Source organism: Crinia signifera, chromosome 4, assembly GCF_055691185.1.
Source record: "Crinia signifera chromosome 4, ASM5569118v1, whole genome shotgun sequence".
NCBI classification, from domain to species: Eukaryota; Metazoa; Chordata; class Amphibia; order Anura; family Myobatrachidae; genus Crinia; species Crinia signifera.
The window spans coordinates 22,379,849-22,405,400 of record NC_139220.1 but is presented as its reverse complement, the minus strand read 5'-3'; the positions used below and the strand labels follow the sequence as shown (position 1 = coordinate 22,405,400).

The 25,552-nt window shown below is 46.7% G+C and overlaps 1 long non-coding RNA gene across 1 annotated transcript in view; it reads left to right on the top strand.

The window, feature by feature from the left end:
• LOC146072256 (uncharacterized) overlaps nt 1–23,209 on the top strand; it is a 54,673-nt gene extending 31,464 nt beyond the window's left edge. The window contains exons 2-3 of the long non-coding RNA XR_014473007.1: nt 21,858–21,944; nt 22,829–23,209. This is a non-coding gene — a long non-coding RNA (uncharacterized LOC146072256). The remainder of the gene's footprint in view (nt 1–21,857; nt 21,945–22,828) is intronic.
• Nucleotides 23,210–25,552: the final 2,343 nt, after the last annotated feature.

The following is a 25,552-nucleotide window of genomic DNA, read 5'->3' as shown; positions in this document are numbered from 1 at the left end:
AAAATCTTCTATGTCCCTTCTGAATCTCCTGATCTGAAGTTTGACTGACTACCCCCTTAGCCAGGGTCTCCCTAGGAGCTGGTTGAGCCCCAAAAACCTCAGACAGATCCAGGAAAATTTGGGTTAACAGATCTTGCAATTGCAGAAATGACTGCTGCAGACCCTTAACCCGCTCAGGTTTTAATTCTGTAAAGGCCGTATTTAAGGCCATCAAGGAAGCTTGCAAGGCCTGCATGATTAAGTACAGCAATGAAACAAACAGACCAGACCAACTGGGCAAGCTGAATAAAGCAAAACCCCGTAACGGGCAAAATGCGGGAAGAAAAAAAATCTTAATATGGACAAATCTATAAGTCCCGCTACCAATCAAAAACACCCAAATCACCTTGAAACAAAATTTTATATATGCATGTATACCTATGACTACTGTGAACACATGCATATATCGGTATGGCCAGTGATAATGTTATGGTTTTCGCCTGGGCTCTGGGTGATACGACAGCTGGCAGGAGGAAAAAGGTCAGGCGTGAGCCCGCAGCTGGGACCGCTGTTTAGAACGGCCACAGCGAAACCTACACTGACTCTGTTGAGTCCCCCGGGCAGATGGAATACCCCTGCAAGTGCTAGGCTTCGCCTGTAGCCGCCGCGTTCGACAGAGCCAGTTAGGCCGGCTCTGACCCCGATGCAGCCAGGTGTTAGGTAAAGACAAGGGGTGAGCGATCGCCAGGGGGTATCTCAAAAGGACCGTCTAACTACAGGGCCTAGCTGGGAAGAGACCCCTAACTACCGGCACCTGGCCAAGAACGGGGAACGGCGACCCAGTCGCAGACACAAACAAGGAAATAGGGAATCTCGGAACAGGGACACCCCGAGACTGCGATTCCCCAAAACAAGGAGTAGCTAGAAGGGAAATACCCCTGCCTACCCAACGCTAAGGTGACAGACAATAACCAAAGAGGAAGGACAACAGAAATGATACCGCAAAGTAACAGCAGACCCACGGAGGGGTACAGCCACGGCGGGCCAAAGATGGTATAAGGAATAACCAGCAGGCTCCAACGGAGCACTTACGTGAACCACAGGCAGATAGGTAACGGGGACAGGTGCAGGCTCTGGCCCAGGACAGGATGATGATCCAAGCAGGCTGGGAGACAAGAGAGCAGGAGTATACACCAGGACACTTCAAAGACTGGAGCAACAATGCTCCGGGGACCGGGTAATCAGGCTTATGCTATTACTAGCAAGGAGCTGAGCTGCAGAGGATATATCCTGGGATCCAAACAGGAGACTGGAACAAGGGACCAGGAAGCGTGGCTAGGAGCAAACAGAAGTTCCCTGCAAATGCAGCAGGAACTTAAACAGAAAGCTATCACTGGCGGAATACTGCAGGTGAGCCTGCCCTATAAAGGGCTCAGGTGATTAATTACACCTGAAGATTCAGGGAGCTCCCAGGCTAGTGCTTGATTAGCTTAATATCTCACAGCCTAGTGAATAAACTAAGCTCCCAGAACACAAAGCTGTAATGGCAACAGACCTGCCACTGGAGGTCACCAGTGAGTCAAAATGCCAAACAGAAACTGACAGGAAACAAAACAGACTGGTTCCTGACACGCTGTGTATGACCTCTGTTACATGAAGTCATTTGTACCCATGGGTCACTTGTCTGCCTCTCACTAATAAGGGCCGCTGCGGGCGTGGCCAGATCCCATCATCTGGTTCGCTTGTCTACCATAATTGGGCAGGATGGGATCCAGCTGGCTCTAGTAGTTGTCAATGCAGGGCTGCAGCCATCTACCCAGTAGGCCGGGTCTCCTTGGTTGCGTGGGCTAGGGGCAGCTCGCCCTGCAATGTTTGCAATTCGCAATTCTATTTAGGGAACGTATGTTCCGGGCGTTGGGTTGGCTGATCTGCACAGTCAGGTTGGCGGGGGTTGGGGTTAATGTTGTCTATTCAAGGAGAGGTTTAGTGCCGGGAACTTCAGGGTGGTACTGGCGCATTACCTAATGGGTATTTTCTTTTTAAATTTTTCCAAAAAATGCCCTCCCCTCCCCACCACCCCATCACCTTTTGCTTGCTGCTGGTTTAGGTTTAGGGTTGCGCAGACTCTGCTTACGATACGCTATTGTCCGGGAGGAGTCTATCCTTGCTGTTTTGCTACAGCTGCATGGTGCCCCTCGGGTGTCTTATCTGGTAGTGCTTTCTAGGACCCGCGCTGCGTTTTTTGCTGGCATCAGATATCCGACTAGTCCCCGGGGTTCGGGGGTTTAAGATTAGGCGGCCGAGATGGATCTGACGGCTGGGGGCGGAAGTGTGTCCTTGGTTCCTGTGGTGCCCTAGGTCATCCTCCCAGTGGCCTTGGCAAACATTTATACACTGGTCAGGCTTTCCATTGCAGGCTCTGGCTCCTGCACTTTGGTGGCTCTCTGATGACCTGATGTCAGTTTGCTGGGTCGAGGTGGCGTTGTCCAGCGAGTTTCCACTGGGAATTTGGAATCCATTCCCACTGCCTTGGGGCTGCCACGTTGGCTATAGCCGCTCAATTGGCCTTGTCGAGCTTTAAATCGCTAGGAAGATGGCGCTCCGCAATTTAAATAGTACATTAGGCCTCACCTACTGCGCTGTAGGTCCTTGCGCTTTGTATGTATGTGTTTGATTGAGGTCATTTGTTTATTCCCCCATCCTTGTCCATCCTACTTGGGGATTAGCTACGCTCTGCTGTTGGGCCAGCGTCCGGAGTTTTCTCGCTTTTTGCCTGAACTGACGAACTGAATTTGATCACTCTGATAGTCTCAATTAAGAGTCCCTCAGCAGGTCCAGTCGTTTTTTCTCCGGCCGAGTACACCCGTTTTTTCCTTATACCCTTCCACTACCTTGCCCTCTCCCTGTTTGTCTCTTTCCATCTTTGTTTCCTTGTATGGCTTCAATTGGTATTGGAGCATGTCTTAAGCACCTAAAATTGTGCTTCAACAGAACAAATTTATTTTCTTTTTGGCAGATCCTCCTATTATACTTAGGTCAACCCTTTAATATAAATACTACTAGTCTCCTCTTATAGCTTCTCCTTTAGAGGTATGGGGAAGGATAGGCTCAGAGTGTGCATAGTTGAACATTCATTTGTGTATTGGGCAGCCGGCTGGGCCTCATCTGGGAGTAGGCCGGTTGCAAATTCTCTGTTAGTCTGGCGGCTTGGAGTTCGAGAGCCGTACTGGCTTGAGTTTAGAGGCGTTCCTTGAGGTGAACGTCCGCCAGTGTCTGAGGTCTTTGGTACTTCAGCTGGAGGCAACAATTTGGGAAAATGTCCCGATTGAAGCTGTCGGCCTTGATCTTGAGTGATCTTGCAGCCATTAATACAGCTTGGTTTTTCTGCACCTTGGTTGGTCTCCAATTGTTTCCCCGACTCCGTTTTGAGAGATGTTAGAAATGGTAAGGCTTCAAATGAGGCTCGGAAGCAGCTATATCGGCGGTGGCACAGTGGGTTCTAGCTGCCAGAGGTGCTGTTGACCCACAGGAGAGGATTAGGTTTTGGTGCCATCAGGTCTTCCTGCCTAACAGGGTGCATTTGGTTAGGGATGGTTCATTAATTTTGGAGGATCTATCTCTGGTTGTAGCTCAGTGCGTTAGGTTGGTGGCCGGGCGGGGATTCTGGGCTCAAAGTCCCCGCTTTGGCGGGAAAGAACGGCAGGTGAATAGAATTAGTTCTTATTCAAATGATGATGCTACGTATATGTTTGCTTTTCGGTGCGCTCGCCTCTCATTGGCTTAGGCCTTCGCTCGATCTCCCGCTCGGGGGGCAGCGAACCCATCAGATGGGTGGGTAGTCAATGCAGTAGGTCGAGCGGATACCTCTTGTTAGGGTAGGCTTGATTACGTATGCAGATTGTGTGGGTGGAGCTTAGTTAATTAGCCGTTCTTTCTGGGCCACCATTAATTAATTAATTATTAATAAATTAATCTAGCTTAAAAGTGCTAAAATAAATCAGCTAACAATTTCTGCCAAACCTAAGTCTCCGAGTCTTTATTTCAGGTTTAGTTTGTAAGTTTTGAAATGTCATGTATATACATGCTAGAGGTCACACACATCAGATGCTAGGATGTTTAGGGTTAGGCACTAGGGATAGGGTTAGGCTGCAGGAGGGGTTATTAGGATTAGGCACTAATGTGAAGTTAAGGCTGCAGAAGGTGACAGTTAGGGTTATATGCAAGGAAGATTCTTTCCCAACCACAATATTCAAAAAAGTATTATAAAAACGTCAAGTTTTATTTATCTGGAAAACAGTCACTCAGTCAAGTCAAAGCTGAAATGATTATCCATAGACGTTTTCATTAACAAATAGAGATAGGTTTACTAAAGTGTGGGTTTTTAAAAATGGACCTGTTGCCAATAGAAACCAGTCAGATTCTTCTTATAATTTATATAATTTATCTTACCTTCTTGAAAATAAAAGCTAGAATCTAATTGTTGGCTATAAACAACATCTCCACTTCTAAAACACTTGTACCCCACAAACTTAGGGCATGAGCATTAATGTGAGTATTTACAATAAACATGTGTCTGTAATTTTTGTGATATCAACGATTGTCTTCTGCACCTAACATATTTTTTTTACCTTTTACAATTCCTAATTTTATATATCAGTGTAAACTGTTGGTTCTAAGTATCTTACTTTATGTAAGTAAATATTATCTGCAGATATTATCAAAGCTTTATTGAGTCCAAATCAGATGTCCCTTGTTATAGTAAATAGCACAGGCCATTCTTATTGTACTTTTGTCATGTTACTGAAAAGCCCAGGAATTTGTTAGAACATGTTCAAGCATTTCACGGCAATGGTTTTACAGAAAGTAGCCTGAGATGTTTCCTCCTTAAATGTTTCTGAACCTTTAAAACTGTTATCCCATTTCCTATGGTGGCTTAAAGGGTCCTTGGTTGGTTAAGCCTTTCCTGAAGAACTCCTTCATATACAATGGCTATTGGGGCGTTAGATTTAAAGCAAGTTTTGTTGTTAACATTCTCTGTCTCTGTATCCTGAGCTAACATTTAAAATAGTGTTGTTAACTTTATAGATATTTATACCAGTATATTATTTTTTCGGTACTTGTGTATTATCATGGCGCCCACTAAGCTATTTGCTTAGTGGGCTATTCTGCTTAGGGAAATCACATTGCATCGCATGGGCCATTGTAAGTGCCGTGCGATGCGATGCGATCCGATTTTCCTATGTAATGTATTCAGTACTCTTTTATTTATATTGTATAGGGTGTACAATGCCATTAGGTATACAATGAGGTTTTAGGCACCCCCCCACTATCCACACAGGGGCGTAACTATAGCACCGCAGCCCCCGCCACCGCGCGGGGGGGGGGGGCGCTGTGCATGTGGGGGCGCCGGGGGCTGCGGTGCTATAGTTACCCCCCCAATCCCCCGCAGACTTACGTATCTCGCTGGTCCCGGCGGCTCCGTTCTTCTGCTGAGGACCACCACAAAATGGCCGCCCCCATATAGCACACTGTTCTCTGAAACTGTCTGCTGTACGGGGGCGGCCATTTTGTGGTGGTCCTCAGCAGAAGAACGGAGCCGCCGGGACCAGCGCAGCGCAATAGGTAAGACTGCGGGGGAAGGGGTTAGCATAGGCGGCGGGGCGACGGGGCGGTCGGGGGGTGTGCTTGACGGGGCGGCGGCGGCGGGGGGTGGGTATGGGTGCCCCCCCTAACGGTGGGGGGGCACCCAAAACGTAGCTACGCCACTGTATCCACACCACCCCGAAGCATGGCGAGCCCCGCAAGTGGCGGCGGAACACTTCCTACGACCTTTTTATACCCCTACTATCCACGTTGGCGTGGAGTTTATTTTTATATAGTGTGGCGAGCGCAGCGAGCCACCGAGCCCGAAGCATGGCGATCGCAGCGGAATACATGTAAAGTAATCCGCGTCCCCTCGGGGCTCGCTGTGCTTGCCACGCTCGGGCTTGGTGGCGCGCTGCGCTCACCACACTATATAAAATCAACTCCATGCCGACGTGGATAGCAGGGGTATGAAAATGTCAGAGGGCGCGTTCCGCCGCCCCTCGCGGGGTGGCGTGGATAGAGGGGGGGTGCCTAAAACCTCATTGTATGTCATACAATGATATAATTGTATAGGTAATGTAATTCCATCGTACACCCTATATTTGCGGGAGGTGCGATGCGATGCGATCCCCCTGGGTAAGAGAGCAGTGAATAAATGACATATGAAAATCGGATCGGATCGCATCGCACGGCCGTTACAATGGCCCATGCGATGCGATTTTCCTACGGTGCCGCACGTAAGAAACTTGGGCGCCGTGATAATACACAAGTACCATTTTTTCCTTTCTCCTGTTCGCCAAGGGGTCCCCTGTCCCCCAAGGGGTGTCGATCAGTTTGACTGAACTAAGGTCGGCATGCATTAAGTTGACCACTGAAAATCGACACATGAAAAAGGTCAACTTGGCGGGGTCATTAGGTCGACACAAGCATTAGGTCCACATTGGGAAGCTCGACAGTCAAAAGGTCAACATGGGCTTTTCTTTTTTTTGTCCCGAATGTCAACACTGTCGATACAGACACCGAAAAAGTGCATTGCCTCCCTGGGCTCGTCATACTATTCTATTCTCCCTTCCATGACCTAGTGGCTGGTAGGGCATGAAATACCACTTGTTGGCACATTTCGGTTACAAAAAGAAGCGAAAACCCCATGTCGACTTTTTGATTCTCGACATTCCCAAAGTCGAACTAATGCTTGTGTTGACCTTGACCCCTAAATCTGCCCCTGGCTAGAGAGAGCATGCAGCGAGGTGTCAGGACTCTGTTCATCCAAAGCCAGGTAGGTGACTTTTATGGGGTAGGTTTTATTTACATCATTCCACCCAAACCTGAATGTTCAAATTGTAGAGATGTGCAGGTTCTGATTTACTCTGATTTCAAAGCAGGATCTTATTGGCTATCAACTGTCAACAACTGTCATGTGATTTGGGATTGCCAATAAGATCCTGCTTTGAAATCAGAGTAAATCAGAGTAAATCCGAGCCTGCACATCGCTAAATAAAATATATTTTTTGTTGAACCCAACTAATGTGTGGCTGCAAAAACTACAAAAGTACACGTGACCCCCTAAACATCCATCAGATTGCCACCAAGTAATATATGGAAATGTTGGGTATTGATTCTCCAGTTGCAAGTAAATAATTCTGTATTTGCTCATTATCTTACGCCAAACTCATCTTGAAAATATATCGATAGCATTCCGACAAATAATGTACATTGTCCGGCCATTACCTGGATCTTTTATAATAAATACATCCTCACTTACAGCTCTCCCAGCATTTCCTTCTGCAGTGAAACGAGACATTTATGATTATAACAGCACATTTAAGGCTAAGAGATGGATAGGGCTATCATTTCATCATAACCTATGGCATTAAATATCAGACAGGCTTAGGGGGGCGGGGGGAAATCATTCTGCTGAAATGCTGCATTCTGACAGCTTAAATCCTCTGTCTGAAATCAAACCAGCTGTAGATTTCATTCCAATGTTTGGAGATATTAAAATCGTACTTTTTTTTTTATCTACAATCATTTTTATTGAGTTAAATATATCATTTATTTGAATGTCGAAGATCCTTTGCTTCTGTATTAGCGTAAAACAAGCCTTTAGGAAAGTTTGCAAAGTGACCTTTGTTTTTTTTACTTGCATCAAGTAAATTTCCAAGAAGAAAAATGGAAACTTCAGTAAAGGGCCCCATATATTTGGCAGACTTGTCCTAAGGATTTCCCCTGATCTCCCCCAGCAGCTCCCCGGGAGGGCTCATACACTAGTCCTTAGTGACAAGCAGGCCCAGTTTGCCCTTGAGGGCTCCCCAGGAGGCTTGCTTACGATCTGGCACTTTATTGCATGCATATCCCCAGGGAGCTGGCCGCGGCAGTGGGTGGGGGGAGCGGGCAACGGGGTCCATGTGGCGTGGGGCAGCCATCGGGGTCTGTGCGGTTGCTGGGAACCCGGGCAGCGGGCGGGAAGCGCTGCTGAATTTGAAAACATTGGGTCGGATGAGGTGTCAAACACATCCGATTTGGGCCAATTTCTCGGCCGGATCTGTCGGGATCTGGTGAAATCGCGAAATCGTTCAAAATCGGACAGGTGGGCACTTGATACACCATTTTTTTTATTTACATGTGATAAATGTGATTTATCACATGTAAGCCTGGGGGGGGGGGGGGGGCAGAAGAATTGAAAAATCCTATTCAAAAGACGGGGCAGCCGCTGATTGACTGAGAGAGCTCTGTCAGCCAATCAGTGGCCTCCTATTCGGGCTGCCCAGTCTTTGAATAGGATTTTCAATTCTTCCCGCCGCACAGGGTCCCCGTTCTCCGCACCCCGCCCACCGCACCGTATTGGATGCGATATATCGCTGGTGCTTTATCAAATATGCAGCCCGTCCGACCTCTGATTTCGATCCGGGTGCACAAGACCGCGGAACGGATGTCATACACCTGTGATTTGGGCCAAATTGACCTGATTTCTCAGTCCGATCCACCAGAATCAGGTGAAACCGGGCCCAAATCGCGTAGTGTATGGGGGGCCTTAACTCTCCTAAGTGTGTGATTCATTGAAATGCGTTATTTACACTATACTAAAAGTGCTATTACTATGCATTCAAAGGCAATAATAGCAACCTGCTTTTTAACAGCATGGCGCAACATACATTGCGGGAAATTTACTAAGATGGGACTTCTATTTAAAATGGGTTGTTGCTATGGGCAACCAATTAGAATCTATATTTGAACAGTAACAGTGCGGGATGCAGGATGAATTAAAACGTTTTTTTTTTTTTTTTTAAGTTGCAATCATGTACACGGCATGGTGCTGTTAATGACTGCCGCTTTGAAAATGTCATTGTGTTTATCTCAGGATATGGGTCAGGTGTATCGGCCAAGAACATTGATAGTGGCTGAAGGCTAGGGGCAGTTCAGCATCAGAATCCTGTTGGGTTGGACTTCCATTTGCAGCATAAGGAACTTTGGCAGAGCTGCTGATAAAGGGGTTGATTCTTGTGTCGCCACCTTGGTGAATGACCCGCCCCCAACGTATATCCTCGCAACCCAAGACACTCCCCCTCGCATGTGCCTGCAGCAGGAGAAATCAGTCGATGCTTGTCGAAATCGAATGATGTCTAATGCCTTTGCAGATACTGTATGTCTTATATTTGCGGGCGCTGGGATAAAGACAGGGTGGACGCCTATCGTCATGTCACAGCATCCCCCAACCCCGTCAGTCTTCACCCTACCCGCATTCCCATGAGTACACATAGGGTTTCAATGTGGATGCCTGAAACGCCGGGTGTTCCCATGGCCCAAGCCACCACCGTTCTGGCCACCCCCTCCCTACCACTGCAAACGGCCCGGCAACATTGTAAAGGCCGTTCACAGTTGGGGTTTGCACATGCGGCAGAAGTGCGTATGTGAAAACCCGACCATCGGGGCAAAATTTGGTTCACTAAGGGCTAGCTGCACTAAGCTTCAAATGTGATGATATGGAGAGTGATGAACAGCCAGCCAATCAGCTCCTAGCTGCCATGTCACAGGCTGCGTTTGAAAATTGTCAGGCAGGAGCTGATTGGCTGGCTGTTTATCACTCTCCGTTTTACCGCTTTTGAATATTAGTGCATCCGGCCCTAAAGAGTGAACAGGTTCAGCCATAGATAAATACCATACAACAATAATTTAAGTACGGTAACAATAAAAATAAAAACGTTACCAAATGTAATAAGTAGGATACTATAGCATACACGAAACATGTTTTGATGAAGACTCCCCTCCCCCCATTAAATGGATTTCGTACCAGGAGTACAGCAGTGTTATCACACTATGCCTACCAGCACTTGACGTGTCAGAAATAGATCCTGATACCACTTACGACTCACATCGCTATCAGGCATAATAAATCAAGGGAATTAATGTTCATGTAGGAAACATGACAGAACTGTGTGTTCGTTAGGACCCCTGGGATTCCAACAGTGGTACAATGACAAATCCATGCTTCTTCTCTCTATGGAAGGGGGAATAACATGATCGATGGCAATGAAGCTGAAGATAGATAATCTGCACAGAAAATAATACCATTGACTTATTGTTGCATACATTGTGATAAGCAGTTATTACGGTGGAGAAATGATAAGCAGTTATTACGGTGGAGAAATGATTACCGTCTCACGTCAGAAAGTGCCCATGTCCGACTTTTTATCAGGCCATGCAGCTGGATGTATTTGGGGGAACGAGTCGGCCTTGATTGGATCCAGCAGGAATACTGAACCAAGGCCGTATTAGTCCTTTTGGGATTTCTGCTAATAGAATTGTGTTATCATTCGATCATCTTAGCATAAAAGTGATGTTAAGCAGAGTAGTGCATCTGATTGGTTGCCCATAGCAACTAATCAGATAATATCAATAATTTCTTTATTGCATTGTTGAAAATGATAGACCGAATCTGACTGGTTGCTATCGACAACATCACCTCTTTAAATTTAAAAAAAAATGAATACATTTTCCTAGGACTCTGTTAGCTCTGATACCTGAGCAATGTCATTGCAACTTTTGGTTCCGGTTGTAACAGGTGGAGCCCCTCTCAACTATCTTCCTTAGGTCTTGGCTCACCATGGCTATCCTATTGTTCTCAGCTGCAATACAATACATAGAACAATACAGTAGGGGATTAGCATAGTAATCCTATTACTCACTTAATCCTATTAAAGGGCTAAATGCGGAGGGCTCCAGCTGTAGGTCAACATTAATTGACAAGCAATAGGTCAACCACTGAAATCGTTGACATGCACTAGGTCAACAGTGACAAAAAGGTCAACACAGTAGGACGGCTTGGCAATGGCCAACAAATGAAAAGATCGACATGGGTTTTTCATGATTTTATTCATCCAGTTGACTTGTTCTCACTCTACAATCCCCGTTGATTACAATGGTAAAGTGAAGCGAGCCATGTGAGGGTAACGCGTTTCACTCATTTGGGGTCCATGTTGACATAGACTCCAAAAACCGTGGAAAACTCCTGTCAAACTGTTCATGAGTCTACCATTTCCCTGTCAACCTTTTACTCATGTCAACCTTTTGACAATGTATGTCTCTGTCGACCAATAGTGACTTTCGACCTACTTACTGTCTATCTAATAATCCACACCGGCAACTTTATGCCTGATTGGGTGTCACACCAGGGGTCTGAGTCGACGAGACTGAGACCTCTGGGGGGGACCTGGACTGGTACCTGAACCGGGGAGGTTGGAGAGGACCCTTGCGCATGGGATGCGCGACAGTGCACCCGAAGCCAATAAATAGTCAGTGGTAAAATACAACCGAGTTTTATTTAGCAGATGGTTGTATATATAAACAGGCAGTAAAGTATGCAGGAGATGTTATACAGTCTGTACAGATAGCAATACTTTACAGATGGATGATGTGGAATCGATGGTGGAACATCGGATACGGAATGGTAGACTGTGGGTCCGGGATGACGGATGGGAACTGGAAGATGGAGATCCGGAGTATCGGACTTATGGATGATGATAGAACATCGATGGTGAACGATGATGGAACATCGGATAGGAGACTGTGGGTCCGGAATGACGGAAGCTTGGAGGCTGGAGATCCGGAGTATCGGATTTACAGATGATGTCGGAGCATCGATGGTGGGCGATGTTGGAACATCGGAAGGACCAGAGTCCCGGAGCTAGTCTTGATTGCTGGGATGTCGAAGCAGGAACACAGGTGATGGAATAACCTGGACTTCACAGGAGATGGAATGCCTGGAATACACTGCAGCAGAGAAGACAACACCAGCAGGAAATACACTTGCACGGAGTCAAGGACAGCTGACCATACACTGGAGACAACTGAAGCACTAGCAATGGTTCTGAGAGCTCCCAGCATACTTATACCCACTGAGTGGCCAGGATTGGCCGGGCAGGTATGACTGGGAGATCAGAACCATCAGGATTGGACAGGACAAACATGTGACTGGGAAGAACATGGCAGCCCCCATGTCTGCTATGGCGGGAAAGTGTGTTTGTGCACGCCATGCTTGTTACTGGGAGCAATGGCGGCGGACAGGCGGATTGCCGTGCACTGAGCACTGTCACTGGGAGACAGGAGAGCGGTGCGCCGCGCAGCCGTGGACTCAGCAGCGCTGAGAGGACTGGAGGATGGTAGCGGTGATGGCGCACGGCAGACAGGACGCCGGCAGGGATGACATCTGGACCGCAAGCTGAACCTCCGGAGGCACTTAGCCGGTAAGAAAGTCTGTCTGACAGCTCGGATCGTGACAGCACCCCCCCCTTTAAGGGTGGCCCCAGGACACCTTTTAGGCTTGCGGGGAAACTTGGAGTGGAACGCCCGGATGAGTCTAGGAGCATGGACATCGATGGCATTGGTCCATGATCGTTCTTCGGGGCCGTAGCCCTTCCAATCGATCAAATACTGCAGACGACCATATCGGATGCGAGAGTCCAAGATTTTACTGACCTCATATTCTGTTCCACGCTGGGTGCAAACCTTAGGAGCCTTGGGGAGCTTGGAATGAAAGCGATTCAGAACCAGCGGCTTGAGCAGCGAAATGTGGAATGCAGCTGGAACTTTCAAATAAGGCGGCAACTTGAGCTTGTAAGCTACAGGATTGACGACTCGCTCAACTGGAAATGGACCAATATACCGGGGAGCAAACTTCATAGATGGCACTCTCAATCGAAGATTCTTGGTTGACAACCAGACACGATCTCCTGGACGGAGGGCTGGCACAGCTCTGCGTTTCCTGTCGGCAAATTTTTTGTACCTGCTTGAAGCTTTCAGGAGTGAAGAACGAATGAGCTTCCAGGATTTAATGAATTGCCGGATGGTCGTGTCGACCGCTGGAACAGAGGACACAGGTTGCAGAGTGAAGTCAGGAACTCGAGGATGAAACCCATAGTTGGCAAGAAATGGAGTGACATTTGATGAAGAATGATATTGGTTATTATGGCAGAATTCTGCCCATGGAAGAAGTTGAGCCCAGTCATCTTGGGAGGAAGAGACATATGTGCGGAGAAATGCTTCAAGGTCCTGATTCACCCTCTCCGTTTGGCCATTTGTTTGAGGGTGATAGGCTGTGGAGAACTTTAGCTTGATTTGAAGCAGGGAGCACAGGCTTCGCCAGAATTTGGCTACGAATTGGACTCCTCTATCGGAGATGATTTCAAGAGGCAGCCCATGAAGCTTGAATATCTCTTTGATGAAGAGCTGGGACAGCTTGGAAGCTGAGGGAAGACCGGTGAGGGGAACGAAGTGAGCCATCTTGGTGAACCGATCAACAATCACCCAGATGGTGGTGAACTTGTCAGACTCTGGAAGATCAGTTACAAAGTCCATAGATATATGCGTCCAAGGACGATGTGGCACTGACAGTGGCATCAATTGCCCAGGAGGAGACTGACGACTGGTCTTGTGCTGAGCACATTTAGCACAAGAGGAGACAAAGTCCTGTACATCCTGTTTGAGGGACGGCCACCAGTAGGACCTGGTGATAAACTCGTAAGTTTTCTGAATGCCTGCATGGCCAGCGAATTTTGAAGAATGCGCCCAACAAAGCAACTTCTTCCTTAGAGCTGGCTTTACATATCTTTTCCCTGTAGGGGGCGTGAGATTTGAAACTCCCGTTGCGGAGAAGGCCACTGGATCAATAATGAAATGTTGATGTGTGGACTTTACCTCACTATCTTGCTCCCATGAGCGGGAAAGGGCATCAGCTTTTCGATTTTGTGTCCCTGGACAGAATGACAGCTTGAATCGGAACCTGGAAAAGAAAAGTGTCCATCTGGCTTGACGGGGATTTAAACATTGAGCAGACTTGAGATACAGAAGATTCTTGTGGTCTGTGATAATTGTGATCTCATGGACAGCGCCCTCTAGAAGATATCTCCATTCTTCTAATGCCAACTTGATGGCGAGGAGCTCTTGATCGCCGATGGCATAGTTACGCTCTGCAGGCAGGAACTTGCGAGAGTAAAACCCACAGGGATGAAGACGTCCATCGGGCGCTTTCTGCGAGAGGACTGCCCCAACATCCACGGAGGAGGCGTCAACCTCGAGAATAAAGGGCAAGGTGGTATCAGGTTGTCTTAAGACAGGAGCTGAAGTGAACCTCTGCTTCAACAGATGGAAGGCTTCGATGGCTTCTGCCGGCCACTTCGCTGGATTAGACCCTTTTTTCGTTAGGGCAGTGATGGGTGCCACAATAGAAGAGAAATTACGGATGAATTTTCTGTAATAATTGGCAAAACCCAGGAAACGTTGAATACCTTTCAGCGAAGAGGGAATTGGCCAATCTTGGATGGCCTGCAGTTTTCCTGGGTCCATTTGTAGACCAGAACCGGAGACAATGTACCCTAGGAAGGGTATAGACTTCACCTCGAAGACAAACTTCTCCAGTTTGCAGTAGAGATGATTAGCTCGCAGCCGGGACAGAACCTCTTTGACCCAATAACGATGTTCTGTGATGTTATTGGCGTAGATTAAAATGTCATCGAGATATACAACTACATGTCGATACAGAATGTCCCGAAAAATCTCATTGACATAGTGCTGGAACACGGCTGGGGCATTGCTGAGCCCGAAGGGCATGACGAGGTACTCATAGTGGCCGTCTCTGGTATTAAACGCCGTCTTCCACTCGTCGCCCTCTCGTATGCGGATGAGATTATATGCGCCCCTCAGGTCGAGTTTCGTGAAGATGGTTGCACCGCTGACACGGTCAAACAGCTCGGTGATGAGGGGCAACGGATATCAGTTCTTTACTGTGATGTCATTGAGGCCGTGATAATCAATGCAGGGACGTAGGCCTCCATCCTTCTTCTTTACGAAAAAGAATTCTGCGCCAGCAGGAGAAGTCGAAGGACGGATGAATCCCTTTGCCAGATTTTCCTTGATGTAGTCGGTCATGGCTTGAGTCTCTGGAAGAGAGAGAGGATAGGTTCTACCTCTGGGTGGTTCTTTGCCTGGGATAAGGTCGATAGGGCAATCCCACGGTCTGTGAGGAGGTAGTATATCAGCGCCAGACTTGCTGAATACATCTGAGTACTCTTGGTAGGGAAGAGGCGGAAGGTCTGCTGCATCGGCTGAAGAATGACGAGCTGGGAGTACCTTTTGGAGACAGGTACCGGAGCAGGAAGGATCCCAGGAAAGGATTTCGGATGTCTTCCAATCAAGGCGAGCATTGTGAAGACAGAGCCAGGGTAAACCCAGAACCAGAGCATGAGTGGCTCGGGGTAAAACCAGGAAGGACAAAAGTTCAGTGTGCAGGACTCCCACTTTCACTGTAAGTGGCAAAGTTCTGCGGGAGACTGTTGCATCAGGATCCCTACTGCCATCCACAGCAGTAAGGAAGACAGTCTTGGAAAGACTTTCAGTGGGCAACCCCCACTTGCGGACCAGTTCTGCAGTGACGAAGTTGCCAGCGGTGCCGGAATCAAGAAGTGCGGAGACAGTCTTGAAATGCTGACCAACTTGTAGGGAAACTGGAAGGACGCAATCAGTTGCTGATGGAGAGGACTTAATTACTCCTAGCCTACCCTCTCCTTGACGGGCTAGGAGGAGGAGTTTTCCTGACGCTTTGGGCATGCAGAAATTTGATGTGCAGGATCGGCACAATACAGACAGAGCTGTGCCAACCGACGACGTCGTCGTTCTCCTGGGGACAAACGGAAGCGGTTTATCTCCATTGGTTCTTCTTTGGAATGAGCCACGGGAGCAGCAGGTAAAGAAGGCGGAGGAGTTGGCACTTTAACTGGAGCACTCTTGTGACGTTCTACAGCCCTTTCTCGAAAGCGTAGGTCTACTTTGATACATAATGATATAAGGTCATCTAGACCTGAGGGTAAGTCTCTGGTAGCGAGTTCATCCTTAATACGGTCGGATAGACCATGCCAGAAAGCTGCGTATAAGGCCCCATCACACCAGGAGAGTTCAGACGCCAGAATCTGGAATTGGACCAGATATTGCCCGACGTAACGGGATCCCTGTCTGAGACGGAGGAGTTCAGTGGAGGCGGATGCTGATCGCCCAGGCTCATCGAAGATGCGCCGGAATGTTGACACAAAGTCCTTGTAGTTAGACAAGATGGCATCAGATCTTTCCCATAAAGGGGACGCCCATTCTAACGCTGCTCCACACAGGAGGGAGATGATGTAGGCGATCTTGACCCTTTCAGTAGGGAAGTTGCTGGGTTGCAGCTCAAAGTGGATCTCACACTGATTGAGAAAACCTTGGCAGGTTTTAGGGTTCCCATCATACTTAGTGGGGACAGACAGATGAAGGCGAGGTGCAGCAGCCATTACAGGAGGATGAACTGGACTTGGAAGTTCACTGACAGGCTCAGGGCCACTGAGAGTGGTCTGTAGTTTATCCAGCCGGGAAGACAGATCTTGCAGACAATGAATCACTTGGCTCTGCGCAGCCTCTTGCTGATCCAAGCGAACAGCCAGTTGCTGTACAGGGCTGGATGGTGATGCTTGGCTTGCGGCTGGATCCATTTGGCTAGTGCTTACTGTCACACCAGGGGTCTGAGTCGACGAGACTGAGACCTCTGGTGGGGACCTGGACCGGTACCTGAACCGGGGAGGTTGGAGAGGACACTTGCGCATGGGATGCGCGACAGTGCACCCGAAGCCAATAAATAGTCAGTGGTAAAATACAACCGAGTTTTATTTAGCAGATGGCTGTATATATAAACAGGCAGTAAAGTATGCAGGAGATGTTATACAGTCTTGTACAGATAGCAATACTTTACAGATGGATGATGTGGAATCGATGGTGGAACATCGGATACGGAATGGTAGACTGTGGGTCCGGGATGACGGACGGGAACTGGAAGATGGAGATCCGGAGTATCGGACTTATGGATGATGTTAGAACATCGATGGTGAACGATGATGGAACATCGGATAGGAGACTGTGGGTCCGGAATGACGGACGGAAGCTTGGAGGCTGGAGATCCGGAGTATCGGATTTACAGATGATGTCGGAGCATCCATGGTGTGCGATGTTGGAACATCGGAAGGACCAGAGTCCCGGAGCTAGGCTTGATCGCTGGGATGTCGAAGCAGGAACACAGGTGATGGAATAAAAAATCTATTTTGTTTTTTAACTTGCAACTTGGTTTAAAGTGCAAGGGCTTAAATATGCATGTGAACAAAGTGCGCTAGGGTAAAGCACACCAAACAGCAAAATTACAGCACTATATACTCCTATATACTGTACACGGTCACTATACAGAGAACTGCCAAAACAGCAGAGTATAGTGCATTGCACCCCTATACAGGGTTGGACTGTTCCAGAGGTTGTAGGGGAAATACCCAGTGGGCCCCACTGCCTGAGGCCACATCTCCGCTTCTATGGATCAGATTCTGGACTGTGCACTTGAATTTTAAGTGAAATGGAACCAAGTCCTGTCCACTGCCCTTTATATGGAATCCATGTCTCATGAGAATCTGCCTCTAGAAGGATGACATACCGCCGCGACGTGGGATCTGAGTCTGGCGGAAACACCGGGGAGTCCTCGGATCCCCAGTGTTCGTAGAGGTCTAGATTCTTAAGAATCCAGATGGCTCATCTCTAACGATTTATTGTTTACCTAAACTGTAAGTGGTACCATGCAAGCATTAATGTAACGAGACTATTAAGATGAAAATCTAGAATTTGTCATTAATAAAATAATTTTAATTTTCTCGTAGACAAAGAGAAATGTCGGATATATTTCCAAGGCCTCATGCATAGTAATGCGTTTTCATTTTAGCAATGCCTTATGGAGATACACAGATTAATGTGAAAGGATAAACACGTCCTCTGTAGAATGGTAAATATAGGAACGGGGAAAATACAGTAGGAAAAAGTGATTACAGATGAACATAAGATTAAAATGTTTACTTTGCCTGGAGATAGTTTTTTCAGATGTATAATTCATAGTTTTCTGGAGAAAAAGGGGACAGAAGTTCTGGCAAACTTTTTAACTTTTTTCTAAGAATTTAAAGAAAATCAATCATACACAAATAAGAAATTGTGACGTATTAATTGTAAGCAATAAATAATCACACGCACACACAAAAACACACACAGACACTTGTGCAGAGGCGCTTTAAGACAGGGGGTGTCTCGTGTGCAGGCTCTGATTGGTCCCCTTCCTCTCCCACGGTGCGGTAGTCTCTGGCATAGTTCTAGTGTCTACTGCACATGCGCAGGTCTCCAGAAACATGGCGTCCGGATTTTTTTTTTCAGTGGACATTAAATACTCCACTTTTGTAAGTCACTCACGCATGGCAGCACCAGGGCCGGGCTTGGCTCTCCACGACCCAGCACAGACACTGAGCCTCAGTCATGTTTGTAATTAAAGCGAAAAATCAAGCAACTAGGCAAACCATGCTGCACTGCAGGTGGGGCAGATGTAATATGTGCAGAGAGATTAGATTTGGGTGGGGTGTGTCCAAACTGAAATCTAAATTGGTGTGTAAAAATGGGCTACATGCAAAAGCAGTCAGCATTTACCCTGCATTGAAAAAATATAAATGTAATCCCTCCCCTTGTATGACAGCATGTTTTGTTCCAGACACAAAGGGCCCAATTCAAACCTGCTCGCTAGGTGGTGCATTTTTGCTGCCTAGCGAACAGGTGAATGCCGCCCCGCCAAACACACGCCGCCCCCCCCCCCCCCCCCCCACAGCCGAGTGAATCCCCACGTTAGCATGCGAGCAAATGTGTACATCTGCTCTCATGCGGATGCAGGGAGAAGAAAACATTCGATGGTTGATCAACATCGAATGATTTCTCCAGCCAACTTTTCAGATGCCCGCTATCCGCCAAATTGGGGGTGGGCACTGACATCATGTGATGTCAGCCGCCCGCCCCAAGGGGCGATTGCAGGGGTACGCACAGTGTTTCCATGGGCCCACCCACAATTTTTTTCTGGTTTTTCATGCCCGCCCCCTTCCTGCCCATCCTGTTTTGAATGCCCATCCACTATGCAAAGTCTTTCTTCTCTTCAATGATTGTTCTGACTTTTTTGCCCGGATAGCACCCCCTGCCAAAATAATAAATAAATAATAATATCCAATAAAGGTGGTCCATATATAATAAAATCCCTAAAAATGACATAAGGGATGCGGCCCAATTGTGTGCGAACCTCCAACCCCTCTCTCCCTCTTTAATTGTTTTCTTTGCATTAGTTAAGCAGATGAATCAGGCCCTTCGTGCAGAGACAACCGGCATGTACACGCTAATGGATTATGCAAGCGCAGAACATCACTAGACGGGATACGGTCACTAGGTCGACAAGCAATAGGTCGACCACTAAAGGCCGACACGACTGAAGGTCGGCATGCAAGTCAACATAACCAAAGGTCGACATGGTCGACAGGGTGATTAGGTCGACATAGGGAAGGTCAACAGTTAAAAGGTCAACATGGGGTTTTTCACTTTTTTTGAGCCGACATGTGCTGACAGGCGGTATTTCATCCACTACCATCCACTGTGCCGAGCGCAGCGATGCACCATGTCCGAAGCCTGGTGAGCGGACGCAGTGCACTTTTGTAGTGGTGAGATTCATGTAAAAAAAAGCGATAATCCCCATGTCGACCTTTTGACGGTCGGCCTTCCCCATGTCGACATAATGATTGTGTCGACCTAATGACCCTGTCGACCTAACCCATGTCAACCTTAAGTCATGTCCACCTTCATGCATATCGACCTTCAGTCATGTCCACCTTCATGCACATGCATGTCGACCTTCAGCCATGTCGACCTTCAATTTTCGACCTAATGTTTGTTGACCTAACGCTTGTCTATTTTATAATCCAGTGGTAGCCAACTCCAGTCCTCGAGAGCTTCCAACAGTTAACGTTTCCAGGTCTTTTCACAGAATCACAAGTGAAGTAATTAGCTCCACCTGTGGATCTTTTAAAATGTGTCATTCAGTAATGGGTGCACTTGTGTACCTGCGAGGTGAGCTGGAAAACGTGGACTGTGGGTAGCTCTCGAGGACTGGAGTTGGCTACCCCTGTTATAATCCATACCCCAATAGACTGGGTCCAACCTCATCAGTGTTTTTGACTCCATTTGAATCAAAAAGTGTACAAATGTCCTTGCTTTATAATTACAGTCCTCAGTGCAGCATAGAAATAAAGTATACAGTATACAAACACAGCCCCAAACTTATTCGTTATTCGGAAAACACAAGAGGCGCTTAAACCTCTGCAGTTGTCGCTTTGATGAGAGAGACAACAGGACAGCTCCGTTCTGAACACAGTCAAAGACAATTCTCTTCCGTGACAGCCTCTACTTAAGACGCCTCTTGACAATCACAATCTTATACCGCAGAACAGCCATCAAATCATCTGACAGAAGCAATTGATCTTATTGATTTCCAATAAAGAGCTGCAATGAACAAGGTCAATGAGTCCATGATTTACATATTAGGTGTCACACACTAATCTGTTCTCTTTGCATAATGTAATTAGTGACGTTACGTGCATTAGTAACAATCCTGAGAGACACTGGAGGCTCCTGTAATGCAGTCAGCACAGCTTAAATACTGGTCATAAAACAGATTCTCCCATAGCCAGGTAAAAGAGATGTGGCGCTAACTGGACATTTATCTCCACAACATTACATGGTGTCTGATATACAGGTGGCATTTCGCTGTGAATGGTGGCGAGCGTCATTCTCACTGCTCAATGGCCCATAAAGAATCCGTTTTATTATATTGTCTGACCCTGAAATAATAAGGAAAAGCCAAACGCATTTCATGCTCAATTCCTTAGATAAACTTTGCTTGAGGATAGAAATTGCATATTCGTTTTACTGTTTACTGAAGATTTTTATGTTTTAAAGTGTATGTATTGATTTATAATGAATTCTGCAAAAAGTTGTGTCTTCTAGAAAAGAAAAAGACGTGACAGATCTGAAAGCATAAAAATGCAATAACTGTTATTTAATGCATGTTTAATAAATACGGTTTATATATAGAGATATGCATAATAATAATAATAATGTATTTATAATCCTGTTTACAACTATGGCCTTGGATTGACCTTGATCACAATCTTTCTCAATGTAAGTTAAACATAGAACTTTGGCCCTTATTCTGATCGGTGCGGCCGGATCCGAATATGCGGCCAGCACCGTGCGTCCTAAACCCCGCCTTCCATACGGATCACCAACTCAGTCCGTACGCGGTAAGAAGCTGTTCAAACGGACCGCACGTGTATTTCTCATGAATACACCTCCTCCTTCTCAGGGAACCTCCCCCATCATTCGATGGTCGCAGGACCGAGTGGCCAGGCAGCTCCCGCAACCTCAGACCACACGGGCATTTCTCCGTGCAAAAGCAGGGATCTGGGCGGGCAGCTGACATCCGGCAATGTCATATGTCCGCCCCCTACACGTGCGCCACGGCCGCATTACCATACGTATGCCCAGTGTTTGCATGGGAACGCCCATGAAACGCGGGGTGTAAACATATGGTAATGAGCCCAAATAGCCCTTCACACCCCTCTCCACCCCCTGTTCGTAGTGTTCACATTTCATGCGGAATGTGGCCGTGCGTCCCGCTCGCACATGCGCAGAGACGCCTCTGCACATGCGCAGACACAAAACATCGGCGGCACGAACGCACGAGGATATTACCGCACCAACCAGAATAAGGGCCCTTGTTATCACCTGTCTCCAAATAACTATTGAATTGCATTTATTATTATTATTATTATTATCATTATTATTGTTGTTTTTGTTTATTATTATTTATTTATTATTTTGATCCTAAACAGACATGGGGGGGTTTATTCAAACCTGATTGCTGTTGGACAAATTCACACAGTGACCGGTAATGACTGCGTATGTGCACACAGACCACGGTACGTATGTGCAACACCACAAAAAAATTGTGTTTTTTTTCTCAAAATCGCAAGCAGGCCGCTGTTCTATTGATTGGAAGCCGGCGCTTGTTGGTTATAACCGGCCATTATCAGGGAGTGTCAGGGAAAACAGAGGCGTGCCCAAGCATTTCCAGGGGAGGCGTGTGACGCCCGCTCCGGCTCTGATGAACCTGTTTATATTGTACAGTTAGAGTAGGTTCTGGGTTATGCACAGACTGGGAAAATCATTAGATGGTGAGCAAGTTGCGATTGTATTTGCAGCAGGCCGCCTATTATCACCAGCCAATCGCAGACTCGCACAGGGCGGGTGTTCACTCTAGCAGGGTGGTGCTTATCCGATAAGAGGGCTCTGGTAAATTGTCCCCTTAACCTAAACGAGTTTTATTTACACCTATGACCTTGGATTGACCTTGACCACAATCTTTATCAAAGTCAGGGAAACCTATAGATGTGTTTGCACCTACCTAAAAATAACTATTTAATTGTGGTTTTTTTTTATTATTATTATTATTATTATTATTATTATTATTAATAATAATAATAATATGCTCATGGCCACAGGCCATATTACTGTTTTGCTAGGCTTTCCTATCTGATGCTTGACTTGAACATGACCACAATCTTTTCCAGAGTAGAATAAAAAGCTGATCAAAATATGTGTTACAAAATAAACGTATCCAGTGCATCCTTTGTTATATCACTCTGACCAGGAAACCGTGAGAGCTAACAGGGATGGGTACTAAATAATTAAAATGGTTGCAATAAATAAAATAAATAGCAACATAATGATGGCTTCATGGTTTGTACTCCCCAAATCATTGTTATAGGTTGTACTGTAAATAGCTCTTTTTTTCATTTCTCAGACTTGCGGTTGTCTAGCACAGCGGCTAGTTCCCCTTCGTCCTATACTTACCGACTTCTAAAGTTGCCTCTTCAGGAGAAGACCGGAGAGGAACCATTGCTGCATGTTGGCATGTTACCGAATGGGATCAAGGCTGATGTCACAAAGTCCCGCCCCCAATCCTCACAAACTCAGTGATTCGTGGGCCTGCAGGGAGGGGGCAGGGCTAAAATGACACTATTCATTGCCCATGCAGTTCCCTAAGCTGGCCACACAGTCCTGCAGGAAACACAAGGAGGGTGGAGGTGGAGCTACTGAGAGACAGCTCCACCTCCACATGCCTCCACACTCCCGTGCTACCCCTATCACCCCTCCCTATATCCCACCGTAAGTACAGGGCACATTTCTGGAGTAGACACATCAAACTCAAGGATGCATATATTTTTAAACCGGTAATAGTTTAAAAGGCAAAGTTGGTTTTGAAATGTAAATGATTTCCGCTTTAAAAATGTTTGTGGTGTTGGCTCTTGACCTCTGACATGTGGATATGCATTGACTCCAACATTCCATGGGCACCATAGGTTTACAGAATGCTCAATCTTTCCCTATTTAAAGTGTATGAGGTTAGCTAACGGGAAATGCCATCTTTTCTTCTGTTTCATGTGAGTCTTACTGTACCAGCACCATATATTCCTTTGGCCGTTTCATCATTTATTTATTCTCTCGCCGCTGTTCCGCTGAATATTAAGATGGCATCAGAAGATAAGATATCTGCATGCTGGCATTTGGTTTAGCTCATTTTTCTTTTATTGGTTTGTTTATGTGATAAACATACTGTCACTTTTATTACACCCTAGTGTATAATTTTTAATGTCTGACATATACTGTAAGCACGCATCAAAATGTTTTGATTGCATTTCACGGTGCATAACTTTGTGAAGGCTACTCATAAATCTAGCTGCCGATTCTCTGATTCCCTGACTGACGCGGCTGAACTGCAGATCGGTGGTCATCTAGAAGTGGTAATCCATCGGGGGTATTCTTTATATAAAAAAACCCTGATTTGGCGGTCGTCCTCGATGTATCCATATTTCAAAAATTGATGAAGGTTCCCTATTCCCCAATCAGGCGTCAAGGGATCGTGAATTTGTGACAATCCGCTACTAATGTTGGAGGGGTCTGCAGTACAGTTCAAAAATCAAATAGGGTAGCCACACCCACTGCCAGGGAGTCAGTTTGGAATGTCAGTTGGTTGCAGTGGGTGTGGCTCCCCTATTTGAATTTTGAATTGTGCTGCAGCTCCGCCCCTGGAACCGCCATTGAATAGAACCTGTGGGATTCTTACTGCAGACTACCCTCAGAGACTTCAGACTTGCCAGTGTCCCCTGTGGCCCCAGCATGTACATTAGTCTGGCGGTTCTCATACCGCAAGAGGACAGCTGTCCATTGAGGTTTTTATTGCAAATCTTCATGCATACAGTATCAATAACCCAACTACTATACATGGGATGGCGGGATGTGTCGCATTTAAAATGTGGTGCATGGTGCATCCCACCCACACCCTGTAAAACGGCATTTAAAAGCTGGTTGATTAATACATATCCCCCACAGTGTGGGCAAATACTGCTGGGGGAGGGGGGTTCCTAATGGGGGGGGGGGGAGGTACTGTATCCCTACTAGCCCGGTGCTGTCTGTGTAAATGCTGATGTGTACAAGTTAGCTGCGTTTGGATGCGGCAGAAAAATACTCCACTTGTGGTGCAGATGGACAATTAGAACCGTAGCGAGTCACCTTTTGTCACCGAGATTTCATCCTCTTGAACAAGGATCATGTATGCTACAGGTAATACTCGTCTGGGCGTTCACAGAATGATGGACATACAGGGGGCGGTCGCTGGGGTCCGCACAGTGTTTTGTGTTTGTCCCCACAAAAATGGTGTCCTGCCTGCGTGGGGCGGGAGGATGACGTCATATGATGTCAGTGCCCACCCCGAATTCGCACAAGAATGGGCAAGATAAAAGTACGTCCAGGTTTACTATTATCTACGAGGAGAGGTCATTCGATGGTGAGTAACATCTGTGTGGACGCATGCGAGTGGAGATGTAAGTGTGCACATCCGATTGCATCATGTCGCGGGGGGGGGGGTTTGACAGGGCGGCACTTAGTTGCTCGCTGGGCAGCGAATATTTGCAGTCTAGCAAGCAGGTCTGAATTACCCCATAAGATATTTGATGGAGCTTTGAGGATAGGAATTGGGAAACACTATGTATTCAGCCTGAGTTAAGGTGCTGTGTACTAGCCAATACTCTATGTTGCTGACGATGTACGCTTCCGCGATTCATCAGCGACATCCTCCAACGATGGAGGACATTGTTAGCGAGAGCCATGCTGCCGAATGCTGATTGGATACTTTGGGGAACCCATTTACTTTGTCTCTCTCCAAGACATGATACATCTGCCCCATGCAAAGCTCCTAACTAATTTGTCACAAGATTTACAGCCAAGTAGGACATAGGGGGATATTTTGGTTCATTTTTTCTGACATATTCCTTCTTAGATGGACAAAACCATGTGCACTGCAGGTGGGGCAGATGTAACTTGTGCAGATAGAGTTAGATTTGGGTGGGGTTTTACTTCAAAGTGAGATCTATATTGCAGTGTAAAAATAATGCAGCCAGTATTTTCCCTGCACAGAAACAAAATAACTCACCCAAATCTTTCTCTCTGCACATGTTACATCTGCCCC